This window comes from Candoia aspera, chromosome 2, assembly GCF_035149785.1.
Source record: "Candoia aspera isolate rCanAsp1 chromosome 2, rCanAsp1.hap2, whole genome shotgun sequence".
Lineage (NCBI taxonomy): Eukaryota > Metazoa > Chordata > Lepidosauria > Squamata > Boidae > Candoia > Candoia aspera.
Window position 1 is genome coordinate 233,184,235 of NC_086154.1, and position 16,877 is coordinate 233,201,111.

Sequence of the window (16,877 nt, forward strand, 5' to 3'; positions counted from 1 at the left end):
TTTTGAAAATCCCTACCTTAGATCATCAGAAGCACCCAAGGGGATTCAACTCAACACACCACAAAGCCCAACACCCTCCTTTCCTATTTATATATCTCAGTAAATTCTTTTAGACTGCTTCAGTGGCATCCACAGGCTCTTACTGTTTTTGTCAGAATGATAAAAGCAACATTGCATAGCAAGCTCTGCCCCTTTTGGGTGTGCATGCAACACTGGGACACACACAGAGGGCATGGGACTTACACCGCAATACTATGACACACTTGCGTCTCTTTGACTCCCTTGTCCCCCACCTCCAGGAACAGTATGGACCGTTTCCATGCCATGGTTGTGATTGAACATTTATTTATTTTATTTATTACAATTCTTTGCCACCCATTTTGCATACAATGACTCTGGGCGGCTTTAGGCTTCATGTTAAATATAGTCAGAATGTTGAGAGTTCATATAATAGGCGCTTCTAGCAATGCAGACTTCTAGAGCTTATTTTAGGTAAATGCACTTAGAGTTGATTTGAAGACTAATCTACTCTGCCTCTGCCAAGGTAAAACTTACATAGTGGAAGAGTTTACAGAAGGTTTTGGTTCTTTCACCAGAAGCATTAACTGGATATGGATAAGAAATGGAAGGAAATGTAAGTACTCCACCTCCAAGTTGCAGGGTGAAATTGTCCAGAACACAAGAAAGAATAAGCCCACAAGGACTTCTTGTGAGAAAGTGATGTTAGCAGTTGATTTTATTTTGACCATACTGGAGACAGGCTTCTTTCAGAGCTATATTTGTCTGAGACCTAGGCCATCTTGCATGTGCCTACCCATTGTTCCTTTGTTCCTGGAACTAATCCTTTTCTCTCAGCCTAACACCTACCCATGTTTTCTTTGCTGTTGTATGTTCTCAGTAAATTCTAAATGCTACACTAAACACTAAATGCTACACTAAACAGACATTTTCTTCCATACACTCACTACTTGTTCTCTGAAGCCATGTTGAAATCTTCAGAAGTTTGTTTGTTTTTGCTGCACAGTTGACCTTTTTAGCCCTAAATATGTAAAGTACTCACGACGATTAGACATCTGAAAATATACTATAACTCTAGAGAGGGAGCAGGGTTTGATTACAGACCCGGTCATACCAAAATGCAGTCTCTTGTAAACATGAATTTGTTTTTATAATGTGCAGAAAGGCCCCTTTGCATCCTTAAACTGTACTCTTGTCTCATGACAATAAGCTTATAGAAATTTAACAATTAAAGATTTCTAAACAATTGAAATATTCCTTAGATGCCTGAGTCTTACAATAATCAGGCAACGTTATCGCAGTCTGGCTCTGGATAAAACCAATAATGACAAGTTACAGGACTGAATCAGTGCAGGGCAGACATGATTCAGAAGTATGATTCTACAGTCTGGGAATTGTCTAGCTAATTCAGTGGAAAGCGTTTCTGCTAGCTTTTTCTCTTCCCTTCTCTTTTTTCATTTCTTTCAAACTGCTTTGTAGCGTTGTCCTACCAATTCAGGTATCAAGTGGTGAATATGATAATATCATCATACCAGATCACTAATCCAACTTGACTTGAGGCCTAAGAGATCAAGCGATGCTGCATATCTATTATCAAAAAGGAAAAAAAAATGAGATCTTTATTAATGGAAGCTTGTTTTTTAAAAGCCAGGTATCTCTGCCTGAGATCTTGTGAGATTTGCTGTCACTATTCAAAAGCAGTTTTAAAGAACAAGCAACACATTCAGCAAGTTGGTAGCTCAACACAGAGAATATATTGATGCTGTTAAGGTATGAGAGACAAGAGATTTAGATGACATGGTCTCTGAAAAAAATTATTAGCCCTTTGAAATTGCCAGGTAGTAGGGACAGCTGATATGAGAGACGAAGCACCATAGTAATCTGGAATATTGATCCCAAGGACAATAATAGTAGAACTTACGTCCTAAATATATATGTATAAATGCCTGGTTCACATGGTAATTTTAGTGTAATAAGCAGAAATAAATTTTGGTACACCTCCACTGATGGTGCCAGAACCTTGGAAAAACATCAGCAATCTACTATTCATCAAAAACTCTGGCAAAACTTGCTGAGCCATCTAACTTTTCTATGTATTAGATGTGAACTTTCCAGAGAAAGTGTTTGGAAAAAGAATTAAAGATTTTGCAATTTTAAAAAGTCAATAAAGTTTTCAAATAACTTAACCTTTTATAAAATGTTTGGAGCCAGCTTTATTCATTCTTTAAAAAAAAAAAGCAAGCATTGTGTTTGTCATGACACTTCTGTAAGGATCCTTGCCAGAGGACAAGGATGAACTGTTGAATAAGATGCATTCCATGACAATATTACAAGTAGACCAGGGACTCAAGGCAGGGGGAAAGAAGCTGAAGTGTGCCAAGCCCTAAGACCCCCAAATGCAATGCATGCCTAAATAATAGGTCTCCCTGGGAGTAAGGACTTATTGTAGAATAAAAGCACAGTGCTCTTCATCCATTTTTAAAATGACTTGTCTTCCTTTTTTTACATGCTGCATTTAGCAACTTTAGGAAATTATGCATTTGAGGGCAAAAGCCATACTACTAAGAACTTCAATAATGTGTTCAGTCAAGAGAATAGCACCATCTATAAATGTTGCTGTCAATTACACATAATACACCCACCAAAATTTGGGTTATTGGCATAGATTAAATGGCTGGCATATTTTATCAGCCAGAAATAAGATGTAAAGTTGGTACCTCACATGTCCATTTCTCACTGTTCATTTTCATTTATTAGTAACAATTTGAAACTGCTGACTCATAAGAATATTCATTATTGGTTGTAGCTAAATAGTTTTACAGTTTTGACCATCATAGTTGTGTTTTAAGTTTTTATTAGAAGTAGCAAATTTAAGTCTCTTAACTGCTTCGCACATTTAGCTACTGGGGCTTTGAAAGGCTTTGTAATATAATCAATAAAACACATCTATACTGTCTATTGATCTGAATCTATGAAACTCTGTGACCTTCATAGAACTGAAAGTTTGGTTTGGTTTTGGAAACCAGATTGTTGATTTTAGTTTAATGTACAAATCCAATGGCCACTAAAACAAAGTGTTGCTATTTTACATTTGTATACATTTGGTAATATGCAGACCTTCAGAGCATGTCCAGACTTGTCCACACCTGAAAGAAAAGATCTGTAGGGAGCAAATGTGTGCATACTGGTGTAATTAAAGGACTCAATTCAAAGCTGTTTGGGAAATGACAACAGTACAGCCTGCTCTTTATAATGGGGAAGGTATTTGATCACTGAAGAGGTGATACTTAAATACAGACAGAAAGCAATGGTTACATAAGACCGTGTGAAAATCTGTGTTTAGATAGATGTCCTATTATTGTCTCCCATTACATAAAATGATAGGTTTTGTTGTCTGGAGTCAGTCATAAACCATTTATTGAAATCCAGGATTTGCATGTGTACAAAACCCATCGCCAGACTTTTTCCTTAAGGGCCAAGTGAAGTTACATATACGAAACATATGACATTACTGTGCATATATAAAACATTGATTCAGCTAGGAGGGAGGGATGGAGCAAGGAAGGATCACTTGGTTCGGTTCGTGTTCAAAATTGGGGTGCTAAGCACATTTTTCTTCATCAGTAAACTGTGTGTGTGTGTGTATAAATAAATAAAATATCCAGTGAGAGCAAAAGAGCTATAATGGTAATCTGGAAAATGAAAGCAGGAAAAGTGTTATATACCTTTGCTCATTTGTCCTTCCATTCTCAACTGCAGTCTCACAATTATATATATTTTCTTTTTTCTTTTCTTTTTTTTTAAAAAGAAACAATGCTACATAGACATTGTATTCTTCCACCTCTAGCGGGTAGACTCTACATATAGATCTTTTTGGACAAATATATCCTAGATATGATTTCTATTTCACCATTACACAAGGAATGTTTTCTCATAAAGCATTTATTATGTGATTACTCTGCCTCAAATACTAAATTTTACAAATGTTCCAGAGAATATTGTCTTTCTTTTGCCATCCTGCCATGTTTTTCCCAGTATGAAAGGCAGAAAAGCTTTCTGCATTTTGAGTGACACCTCTAAGATCAACCATCTGTAATAGAGATAGGGAATGGTGGTATCCATTTTCTGAATGGGCAAGCCTTTCCATAGCAAAATATTGTTTGAGTACCTCCGACATGCTTTTAAACATTCAAATATGCCTATAAATATTGCAGACCTCTCTCTGAGTGGCAGGAGGGTTTGAGGTTCCAATCAGACATTTGCTATCTAATCCTTCTGCCTGTAGATGGTGAGGTTTGAGCTTGGCCTTTTATCTGAACAATATGGTAGCACAAACAAAAAATAAGTCATTCCAAACTTATCCACTAGTTTCAGGCACTGGTGATTCTCCATCTTGCACACAGTTTATGACAGCAGGAACTGAACTAGTCCATTTTGAGTGACACGTAGAGCACTGCTATCAGGCCTAGAAAATACAGATTAAAATCCATACTTAATTTGCTAGTGAGTCTTTAAAGAAACAGAAGCATATTTCTAGGTCAAAATACCACTAGTAAAATTAGGTTGTATCACTGAGCTATTATGAGAATGAAAGAAATTTATTGGGAAAAACCTTTGTACAATAAAAACATGATAAAAGTGATTTTTAATACATCTCCATGAGAGTATTAGCTTGAATATTATCTATGCACATTTACTGTAGAACAACAATTCTTTACACCATTACAATAATACTTATTGTAAGCAATAACACCAATGATGTTACCTAGTTGGGTAATGAAATATCTGCAAGCAAACAGCCGAGCTCAGAGGGCACCAAGAACTCCACAATAATACTTTTGCCCTTGTGTTCCTTCATCATAAACAAGTTATAAAATGAGTTATGGCCCAGCCATGCATTATTACGAATATGCATTAAAATACGCATTTGGGATTCAGGTAAGGCTTCCTTCCCTTCCTTCCTCACAGATTCTGAACATAAAGAAGAGAAATATTTATTCTTCTCATTTTACAAAATACGTCATGAAGTATAAATACTCTCCCAATATCCAAGTGTGAGAACTAACGTAGGACATCTTACTGTCTAAGGCAGTGCTTCTCAACTTAAGCAAACAGCGGTCTAAAACCGCTGTTTAATGTTTAATGATGTATATGGAGCTTGTGGATAAGCTGGGATGGCAGGAAGGTGGCGTAGCTTGGTGACACAGATGGGAGGAGGGAATAATTAGCAGTCAGTGACTCAGCATGTGAATATAGAGGTGCTGCTGGAGAAACTTACTGAATGAGCTGACTGAAGCCACAAGGTTTAATTAAAATCTTAAATGGCTGTAGATGCCTCTTGAACTCTCATCCCATTCGCATCCAAAATCAACTGAGTTCAGTATCAGCTTAAAATTAAGGCTTAATTTAGGTGACAGGGAGAAGGCCATGGAGACAAAGAGTCCTGTCCTCCTATTGCTTGCTGCCAATTATTGACTGCTACATGAGACAGCCTGTTCTGCCTAATGTTCTGCCTAACCCAGTCTTGCCAAACATGAGAAATGGTTAAAACAGTTTTGTACCTTGCACCTCAGCTGTTTTCAAAATTCAGAGTAGAATTATTATCAGAAAGAAGGTGTAAAACTAATTTCCAGTGGATGTATAGATGCTTGCTAAGGACAGATTGATTAGTTGATTACAGTGTGTGCCATCAACTCATTTTCAACTCCTAGGGATCACATAGATAAATTTTGTCCATGATGATCCATCCCTAAGCCTGTTCTTTCAAGTCTCCCAACTCATCACCACCATAACTGGGACCATCCACCTTGCTGCTGGTCATCTCTTCTTCTCTTTCCTTCCACCTTTCCCAGCATTAGAGCCTTCTCCAGAGAGGTGGGTCTTCGCACAATGTGTCCAAAGTAGGATAATTTGAGCCTGGTCATTTGTATCTTGAGTGAGAATGCTGGGTTGATTTGTTCAATGACCCATCGATTTGTTTTCTTGGCCGTCCACAGTATTCTCAGGAGTCTTCTCCAACACCAAAGTTCAAAGGCATCAATACTTTTCCTATCCTGTAAAGACAGAGAGATGCCTTTAAATTATGACATAATCATCATCATCATCATCACACCAGGTGCCATACCAAAAAGCCTTGGATGACACTTAGAAGATCTGTGCATTGACAAAATTTCCATCTCAATTACAAAAGGCCACACTGCTTGGATCTGCACATATACTATGCCAATACAACATCCTAGGTTCTTGGGAAAAACTTGATGCAAATGAAGGCCAACACCAGCTAAAGAACTGGCAGTTGTGATTTCACATTGTTGTATATTTAGTAATAATAAATAATAATAATAATATATTAAATTTTTATGCTGCCTGACTCCCAATGACTCTGGGAGGCTTACTGTCATTGAAACATTTAAAAACAAGAACAATTAAAAAAAACCAGACACACACACACATGAAAAACAGCACAAGGCAGAACAGCAATGGCAAAGAAAATAAACCCAGAAGGGAACAGAAAAAAAGAAAGGGGCATCAGTCATCCTCTCCAAGGGCCTAAGCAAAGAACCAGGTGTTTATGGCCCTTCAAAACACCAGCAGGATGGGAGCCATTCAAATCTCAGGGGGAACTTCATTCCAGAGGGCAGGTGCTGCTACAGGGACGCATATATGTAATCTAAGTAAGCAGAGAACACAGTTGTGTTTATTTTTTGGCCTTGCAGCAATGTTACTAAAAATATAAGGCTGTACTTCAGATTTTTTTTTTTACAAAACAAGAGCGCCCTCTAGTGCTTTTAAAGTGGATTAAAAACAGCAAGTATGAGTGGCAATATAGAATTGTCCTTGTCCCTAATCAAAATATTTAGCAGTCAGACAAAGATTCAGGAATTGGTGCAAAGTGACATGCAGTTTCAGGTAATAATCACAGAGAATTTGAGGTTGTATATTATTCTTATTTATACCAATGCTACAAATTCCATCAGCATGTCTCTTCCGCTGGGGAGCACAGGCACCGATGAAATAAATTTCTGCATGAAGTGGACTAAAGTTTCTGAACCAGGTCCCTATTGCTGCCGCCAGTAATTAGCAGGTTATTCTAGTGATATCCTAAAAGGCATAATCAGCTGTGTTATGAGTGTCAAACCTCTGTTTATAAAATATCAGCCAGAGAGTTACTTGTTTTTTAGATCAGGGTTCCACAACTTTTACCACAGCCAGGTAAATTTGGCCTTTCAAAAAAAGCTGCACTCAAACAAGTCAGGATAAAGAAGTGCAGACTCAGAACAAAAGCTACATTTAATTCAATTCAGTTAATTAAGTATAATTAAGAGGATTAACCACAATGAATGATTTTTGCCCCTTTCATCATATTTAAAATTATGATTTAGCAGAAATATTTAGAGCAGTGTCCAAAAGCTCATTGTCATTATGATATATCACTACAGGGATGGCTGAATGATCACCCTATAAACTGTTAGTATGAAAATACTTAATAGGGTAGTTTGGGATACAAATTAAACCTGTCATACTTCCATCATCATTCTTCCTTTGTGTCCTTTCACCTTTATTCTGAATTAACAGGGATGTTGTCTTGCAATATCATCCAGGATTCATCTGAACCTGAAGACAATGAAATGGACAGAGCTCTGTGGGATGAACATTATCATGTGTGGGCTGGATCCCTACCTCTCCTGGCTCATTTGTGCAGAGAAGGGATAAGGGGCTACTTCTGAGAAGTGGTGAACAGTGCTTGAGAGAGGGAGTGGCTTGCCTTGAAAGAGACAGTGGAGCGCCCCTTTCTTCAAAGGCCATCACATGAACCAGTCAACACAGAAGTCATCTTCACCTACATTCCCTTTTTAAGAAAAGTGTTGCATATGGTGCCACAGAACTACAAGGATCCCTGGATGAAGCAGATTATCTTGATTCCTTTTAGTCAGGATTCAAGCCTGAGCATGAAATTGCATTGGTTGCTTTTGTGGATGACGTTACAGAACTTAGAATCATAAGATCACAGAGTTGGAAGGGACATTGCAGGTCTCTAGTACAACCCCCTGCCCAGGGCAGGAGTCCTCATACCATTCCAGACATGGCTGTCGAAACATTTGAAAACCTCCATTGATGGAGGACTTCCAGGGGAGGTATGGTGAACTGAAGATGGCTCTGCAAAAGCAGAGCCAAGGACCATGGCAAAGATCAAGGAACCAGTGAATAGACCAGTTCCTTGGAACCTCTTCGGATAAAGAGAGGACAAGAAATCTCCATGTGTTCCAGATGGCTGCTTCTCACGAGGAGACCACAGGACAGCAGTTTTCCATGGGTTTGAGCACGGTAGATGATGGGATCAGCCAGCTTGTTCATAACCATGGCAGAGACTTTTGAGGACACGTAAGTTTGCAAATCTCACTTTCTAATCACTTTCAGAAATCACTCATTAACTACTGCTAAGCTATTGGAGATCTTTGGAACAACAAGTTTGAAAACACTGTGTGAGTCTGCCTTCAATTCTGAATGAAATAAAATTTAAATCATAAGCTTAAGAATTTAAAGAATCTGAAAAAGCCAAATAATATTTTGATCTTAGAAGGTTATAAATGGACGAAGGGTCCAGATAAAATTGTAATATTGAAACTTTTATAATAAGATTTTGGAATTAATTATAAAGAACAAACAGCTTCTCGTGGGAAACAGATTCTGTTTTGGTTTTTACAAGATAAGCAATTTCATGATTTCAAAAACTGGACATTAGAGGGGACTAAAGTTTTTGGATAGAGGAAAGATTTACGAACCTGTAAAATGTTGCAGAATGTTATAACAATGAAAATACTGAAGAAGACTTTTAAGAATGGAATGAGAAAATAGTAGCCACAATATCAACAATATTAGTAATGATGTCTGCTTCTATGGACAAACCATGTCCAAAAGGTGTTATTGAAGAAATGACAGATGTAAAACAAATTTTATCTGATAAGATAGGGATGGTATTGAAAGTGGATTTATACCTGACAGGCTAAAAGAATGGCTTAGAAAATGATGTTTCACTGGATCCACAAAAGAAATGGGCTGAGTCTTTAAAATTTAAAAGGGAAATATAAATGACAAATCAAGAGAATAACCTGGATAATTTTTTCCTACTGGATTTACAAAAGAGGCTTGTTAAAGTCTTGAAGAACTCTTTGTGATGGGACAAAGAAGAAATGAAGATAAATCAAATCTGATAACATATTTGAATGAACTAAAAATTAAAACTCTGACAAAAATAGAAAGCAATTAACCATATCTTGGTTGTTAATATGAGAGTGGAGAACAGCAGTCAAAAATTAAGACCTTCAGAGTGGCTCTTTAAATGTTCTATTCACAAAGCCCTATGGAGATCTTTAAAGTAGAGATTTTGCAGGTCTTTGTGCAAAGTTCTTATCTTGAGGATAAAATGAGAAAGACTGAAAAAAAATAAATATGAAGATGTAATTATTTTATACAGCAGTAAATATAACAGAACACAGGCCTATCCTGGGCATGAACCCTATACAGTTAAAAGTAGGTGGGGATTAGCTTTACTGGAATAGTCCATGAAAATATATAAACTCCATTCACTCAACTTTGCCAGCTCACCATAAACGTAGAGTTAAATTTTGCCAATTCTCTCCTAGCAGACAGATTCGTTGTTCGAAGATTTATATGTGACATACTGACATCTTCTAATTACTCCATTCTGAGTTATTAAAATATACCTTACATTTTAGCTGCAATAAAATGTATGAGTGAACATGCCTCTTTTCTTCATAATACAAAATACCACATCTGGTCCATAAAAATGTGGATTACAGAGCATTTGTATGGATGCCAGACATTCCTAACAGAGTGCTGTTTTCTCCATGTAACCTAGTTTTCCAGATATTTTATTGCTTGTGGCTGAGCAATTGATTAAAGTTCATTTATTTGAAGAAATTAGGGGTAAGCTTATGCTACAGGAAACAGTTAACTGTTGTATGATGAAGACACTCATTTAATTTATTCACATTGTATTAATTGCTTATAAATTCAGAACCATTGGTTGCAGATAACATTTCCAGATTGCTTGCTTCTCAGAAAAATGTAACTCTTGTACCTGTAATAATTTATATTTAGGAATAGTAAGTTTTAGGATCTTTATGTGAGCTTATAACTGAACTTGGTTTATGTAATCCTTTTCCTATTCATCTCAGTTTAGTGCAACATTCATACAGTATATACACAGGTAGTCCTTGGGTTACAACCATTCATTCAGTGACTGTTCATAGTTCCAACTGTTGCAGCATCCCCACAGTCACATGATCATGATCTGGGTGCTTGGCACCCAGCTCACGATTATCACATCACAGCAAGCTGCAGTCATGTGATCATGATTCCCAATGTTCCCTGCCAGCTTCCCACAAGAAAAGTCAATGGGGAAGCCAGCAGGGAGTCGTGGTCACATGAGGTCCTCACTTAACCACTCACCTCTCTTCTTGTTACTTGATCTTTTACTCCTCTGATGCCTCTAACTGTAATTACCCTAATTAGAGCTTCCTCAGCCCTCTCCAACAGCCAGTTTAATGTAGTGGTTAAGGCATCAGGCTGGAAACCTGGATACCATGAATTTTAATCCAGCCTTAGTCACGAAGCCAGTTGAGTGACTTTAGGCCAGTGTCATAATGACCGTTGCGATGCTTGTGACATTGCAACGGCTCGCATGACAATACAGGGAAATGGGTCCCTGGCGGATTAAGGCAAAAGGCAACCATGAAACAAAAAGAAAGCAACAGGTGCTGGAAACTAAGTAACAACCAAAGCCGGCGGCGCGGAAGACAAAGATACAAAGTTGCCAAAAGGTAATTGACAAGACAACAGGAGAGGCGCACCCAAGCTGTCAAAAGGGATTAAGAGCCTGATCGCCCAGCAATGAATCATTACCGTTCAGGAAGGCGATCGAGGCGATGCCCGGGGCACAGGGGGGCTGAACAACCTCTCACCTGACAAGGACGAAACCGGTGGGACTTGTGGGATGCACCTGGAATAAGGTAGGGTGGAGCGCTGACCGGCGCGGGCTATTTAAATCCCATTCCGGCGCGCTCCCCTCACTCTCAGCTTTCTAAGGGCATGCATTCTATTCCCAAATAAAACCAGAACCTAAAGTCTACTCTAGCGTCTGTTTTTATTGGGTCTCAGGCAGAGCCTGACAGCCAGTCACTCTCTCTCAGCCCTAGGAAGGAGGCAGTGGCAAACCACTGGAAAATCTTACCAAGAAAACTGCAGGGACCAGTCCAGGCAGTTGCCAGGAGTCACAGTGACTCAAAGGCTAAACAGACAAACTGCCCTCTCTCTATATTGAAAACTGCCCCACATATGTACAGTAGAAAGCAATTAAAAATAATATCACCCTTGTTCTACCCCAAAGTCATTCCTCCACAAGACAATCCTGCTTGCTTGTCTTTAAGTGCTGAGGGTTTGTTGTTGTTCCTTTAAGTCAGTGTGGACTCCAGGCAATTGTCTGAACTAGTCCCTGAAGTTTTCTTGACTAAATATCAGAGGCGGTTTGCCATTGCCTCCTTCTTAGGGCTGAGCGAGAGCGACTGGCCCAAGGTCACCCCACTGGCTTCATGCCCAAGGCAGGACTAGAACTTCCAGTCTCCCCATTCCTAGCCTGGTGCCTTAACCACTAGGCCAAACTGGCTCTCTGAAGTTGATACAGAGACTGAATTTCCCACATTTGAAGCCATAGCCAGGACTAGCAAACAAAATCACATTTTACTTGTTCCAAGTAAATCAGAATGCAAGAGTTTTTGTCCTGTAGAAGTTTAAAGGAATTTTTCAGCAAATTTAAAGTAAATGCTTGTAGAGCAGCTTTCCCTAACAAGGCATCCTCCAAATGTGTTTGGCTGTAATTTCTATGGCTATACTGGCAGAGGATGGTGGGATATGTAGTTCACAGATATGGAGGGCATCCAGGAGGGGGAGACTGCTATAAAGCAATTTTATTCCATAGCAGTAAGTTACTTCCAGCACTTTCCCAAATATGGCTGTTAGAAGCGTTGGCCACAAAGTGTGGTAAAACATATAAGCCCAAAGCTCAATCCAATAAGACTCTGGACACGAGAAAACTTTTCTCCATTTTACTTGGTACCAAGTGAAATGGGATTCCTCTCCCAAAAGAGGAACCCCGAACTTCTCAAAAACCAAGCATTTTATACTTTTTCAAGAAGGAGTGGTTACAAGCAACAAGCAATAATTGGATAATTTTTGCTGCAGTGGTCTCAGGTATCTCTGTTATGCATACATTTGTGTTTTTACCTAATATAGTTAAATTTTTTACTTCCTAAGAATCATCTCCACCTTAAGGCAGGAAATTACCGAATGGAGTGCATGCTTCTTACCATGCTAATGACCTGTCCGGCTACTTTCGGACAAGATATTTCTTATATGCGCATGCTTGCATTCTTTCCCATATCTCTACTGGCTCTATTTTATTTCACCCTTGCTATCTCCCCTCCCACATTATCTCTGCTGCCCACATTATCTCTACTGTCATCATAAATCAGCATTCTTCTACAGGTTTCACAATTGCAACTCTCATTTCTCTGTTCACCGCTCTCAGAAGGACAGAAGATTCTTAACTGTGCTTCTCCAGATGTGATGCAATTTGGAAATTGCACCCGCAGAAGACAACCTGGCATCATGTTAAGCTTATTTCAGGCATGCCCTGCCCACAGTCACTCATGCCTTAGTCACCTCTCATATGGATTACTATAACACACTCTACATGGGGCTGCCCCTGAAAACTATTCTGAAGCTGCAACTGGTGCAAATGTGGCTGTGCCAGCTGTCATGTGCACTCCATGATCAACAGACTTTATACCTCTGTTCTGTGAGTTGCAATGGTTACCGGTCTACTTCCTGGTTCAATTCAACATGCTGGTAATGACCTATCAGTTCTACATGACATGAGACCAGGCTATTTAAGGGACTGCCTCTCCCCAGTCACATCTATCTGTTCCATCAGATCCAGCAGGAGGGGTATGGTTCGGGTCCCATGAGCCAGGGAGTGTCATCTGGCAGGGCTGAGAAAGGTAGACTTTTCTGTTGTATCACCTGTCTTGTGGAACATCCATCATCCTCCTGGCCCTGGCCCTGCTGGCCTTCTGAAGGGCCCTGAAAACATGGTTTTGCCAACGGGCATGGGGACCTGGGAATGTGGTGGAGCTGGCACAGTAGTTGTACTGAGTGTTATTGGTAGATGTGATTACCTCAGCTGTGAATTTTATGAATTTTTTATGATAGTTTTTATGATGTCATGCTTTTGTATTGTTTTAAATTGTTGTATTGTTTGTTTTCTATTGTTTTAACTGTCTGTAAGCTACCCAAAGTCATATATATAGTATGAGATGAACAGCTATATAAATTGGACAAATAAATAAATCCATAATATTCGTTCATGCACTTAGCCTACTTTGTTATGTTCCCAAGACTCAGAGCAGACATAAGCTTGTCTCAGCCCTGTCTTCAGTATAACTTTTTGCCTGCTTTACATTATCACACCGTAGCAAAGCAAATAGCCAACCACAGCTGTGTTTTGTGTGACTCTAGGAAATTCGTCTGTGTACAGCAGCAAGAAGGTTCATTTGCAAAGCAGAAAACAGACAGCAAACAATCATCTATTTATTTATGTATTTATTAAATTTATATGACTCCATCCCAATTCTGGGTAATGTACAACATAAAACAATTAAAATTAGAATACTACAGGGGCCATACAAAACAAACATCTGGAGGAAAATGCCGTCACAACTGAAGGAAGCATCCCACAAGGGGTCCACCAACCTGGCTTGGGGAAAGAGCCAGGTTTTAAGGGCTTGTTGAAATAAGGTCAGGGAGGGGGCTTTATGAAACTCTGTTGGGGGACATTATTCCTGAGGCAGGCATTGCAGTAGGGAAGGCTTGTACACCAGAGGAGTTTCTATACTCTTGTACAAACCCTTGTGTTCGGGTCTTTGTGAGAGCAAACACTTCCTTCTCTCTGAATCTTATTTATTTGTGAGAAGCACCATGATGTGGTTTTTGCCTGACAAACATGATGGATGAGTAGCAAGATTAACTTGTGGCTTGAAGGGTTTTGCCTGAAAATCTGTTGGATGAGCAGGGTCAGTTCACAGCAAAAGGAGATGAGTGATCCTTAGAGAGACAGTTAGAACATGTTGCAGTTTGATGTTGTGAAGTTATTGAAGCCTACATTCCATTATGGTTGTAGAAGTACTGTTTAAGAGTAGTGGAACTTACATCATGGCATGTACCTTCATATAAATATTTTTCCACAAATTGAAAAATAGATGTCAGCATGAATGCTCTCCTTTAGACTTTTCCCTACAAGCTCTTTTTCTAGGGGAGGAGTATATATGGAGGGGAATTTCTGCCACTGGTATGCTTCAAGTTCAAGAATCATGCTAAATGCAACTTCTATTTCATTTTTTTAATTCCATGCTTGGAATTGGGCACATCTTTATTTAAAGGACAGGGCAGCTGCAGAGTCAACTGAATTGGGATTACAATGTGAGATGGAAAATCTATTTCTTCTCATTGTGCTGTTTGTCCACTGAAAAACTAGTCCCTCAAAAGTTGCTATTGTCTCAATTTTAAATCGGGCTGATTTTTAGAGAGGGAAAAAAGGCACAATTAAATTCTCCCTTCCATAATCTCAGTGCTTTGAAGTAGTCTCAACAGGAAGGGGGTAAAGAGAGGAGAGAAAAAAAGAGATAATACATTCTGCAGTTGGGTACATAAATATCTGGGGTTGAGCTCCATTAAACTCAATGTTTAGCTCACTTCTGAGCAGAAGACGTGCAATATAATGGACAATATAATGCATCATTTACTGGAAATGGGAAATGTTTTATAAATTCTCCAGACTCATTATCCCAGTTATTATATCATAAACAAAACTTATGATTTGGGGAGAGGAAATTTCATACCCTAGAAACCATTACAAGGAAGATCCATTCATTCCCAGACAGTTGAACTGCTATAAAGTCTCAGCCTTTAGGAAGCCTGAAAGCTTAACCTTCTCCACTCTTCTCCAGTCTCCTGGCGAGATGCAGAGCAATGTTCCTGCTTACTTCAGCAGGTAAAAGAGGAAAGTGGCTGAAGGAGTGAAGACAGAAAATGTACCAATTCAATATACTGTATATATAGGTACATAGAGAACAAACAAAATAAGTTTGTAGTATTGCTTCAGGACAGTCTCTAGAAATACTAGTTATATTAACCACCCAGAAGAGAGTACACAGTACATTCCATGCTTACCAGGAATTCTCAGGCATACATACTTAGATCTTTCCTACAGAGAACCCTCAATTAGGAATTGAACTCAAGGACCATAGCACTTTTGATTATTATAGAATGTACATTAACTTTAGGAGCAATCCAGGTCCTGGTGCTCAGCAGTGTTGCAGGAAGGAATATGTAGAATCTATCAGAATGGTACATGGAGGAGGTAAGCTTCCATTCAGATAGAAATGCTAGGACTGTTCCACCTGAAGCAATGGTAGGAATCTTCCACCTGAAGCAATCCAGCATTTCACTGCATCCTATCAACATCTTTTCATATCATTAGCATTCCATATTCCTGAGATGGGCAGCCATTTAAATCATTTTTGAATGAATGAATGAATTTTATTGTCATATCTTGTCTTTTTAAAGGAGACTTCTTCGTGCATTCTGAAAAAGTGCAGCATCAATGCCCAGAAGGGATTGGCGTTTTATTTTCTGAACCAGTGTCTGTAGAGATCATTCTATATCTCCATACAAAACTGCAATCAACCTGTAGCACTCAGGAACTGCCAGCATCTCAGTTGCCTCTACTGTTTAATTCTATGCCCTTTTCAGTTATCTGAGAAGGACTTGATAAGTCTTCCTTACATGGAATGGATAGGTTTATAAATTAAAAGTGCTAACAATATATGTCAGTGTTGTTGAGACAAATTATGTATTTGGCCATATATAATAGAGGGGCAGAATTGGATATCACTTTAAAAAGGACATAATATATTCTTCCATAATCTGCTGTTATGTACTCATTAAAAACATGTGCCTACTTTGGTTGTGAAACATGTGTTGTAAAGAAGAAAGGGGTGATTATTTAGTCGCAATATGAAAAAAAATAAAAATCAGAAACCCATTAGCTCTGGTATTCAAGATGTACAATGGTGATGGGTACCCCTTTGGATGACATGAAGGACCAGACTGGGGACAGATTGTCCTAAAGAAAATCTATCTATGTGGTTGCTAGGAGTTGACCCCAACCAGATGGCACATAATCTATCACTACAAGAATAAAAACAAATAATTGAAGCATCAGATATTATTTATACAGCACAACTTGATGCATGTACATTTTATAATCTATTACTTGGTACTATAAAATCAATATAAAAGGGAGCAATATGATTGATGGAATGTGCAGGCATTCACAAAATGGGCTTCTTGGTCTGTGCTAATTCAACAGTCCTTCTGCCTTTGTTTTAATAAGCAGTACTAAAGATGTCATATGCTTTTTTTTTTTTATCGTATAGCATAGCGGTTCAGTGTTCATGCTGCTTTTTCTTGCTGGGAAATCCATGTGAGGTCCAGCAGCCAGATGTGTAGACTATTTAGCTGTGACAAGCCATGTTACCCGGGGTGCACCACGAGGAGGCTAGTCTACATTGCACCAAGTTGGGCTGAGAGCGAGTGACTGGCCCAAGGTCACCCAGCCAGCTTTCATGCCTAAGGCGGGACTAGAACTCACAGTCTCCTGGTTTCTAGCCCAGCACCTTAACCACTAGACCAAACTGGCTCTCATGTCATATGCTGATGAG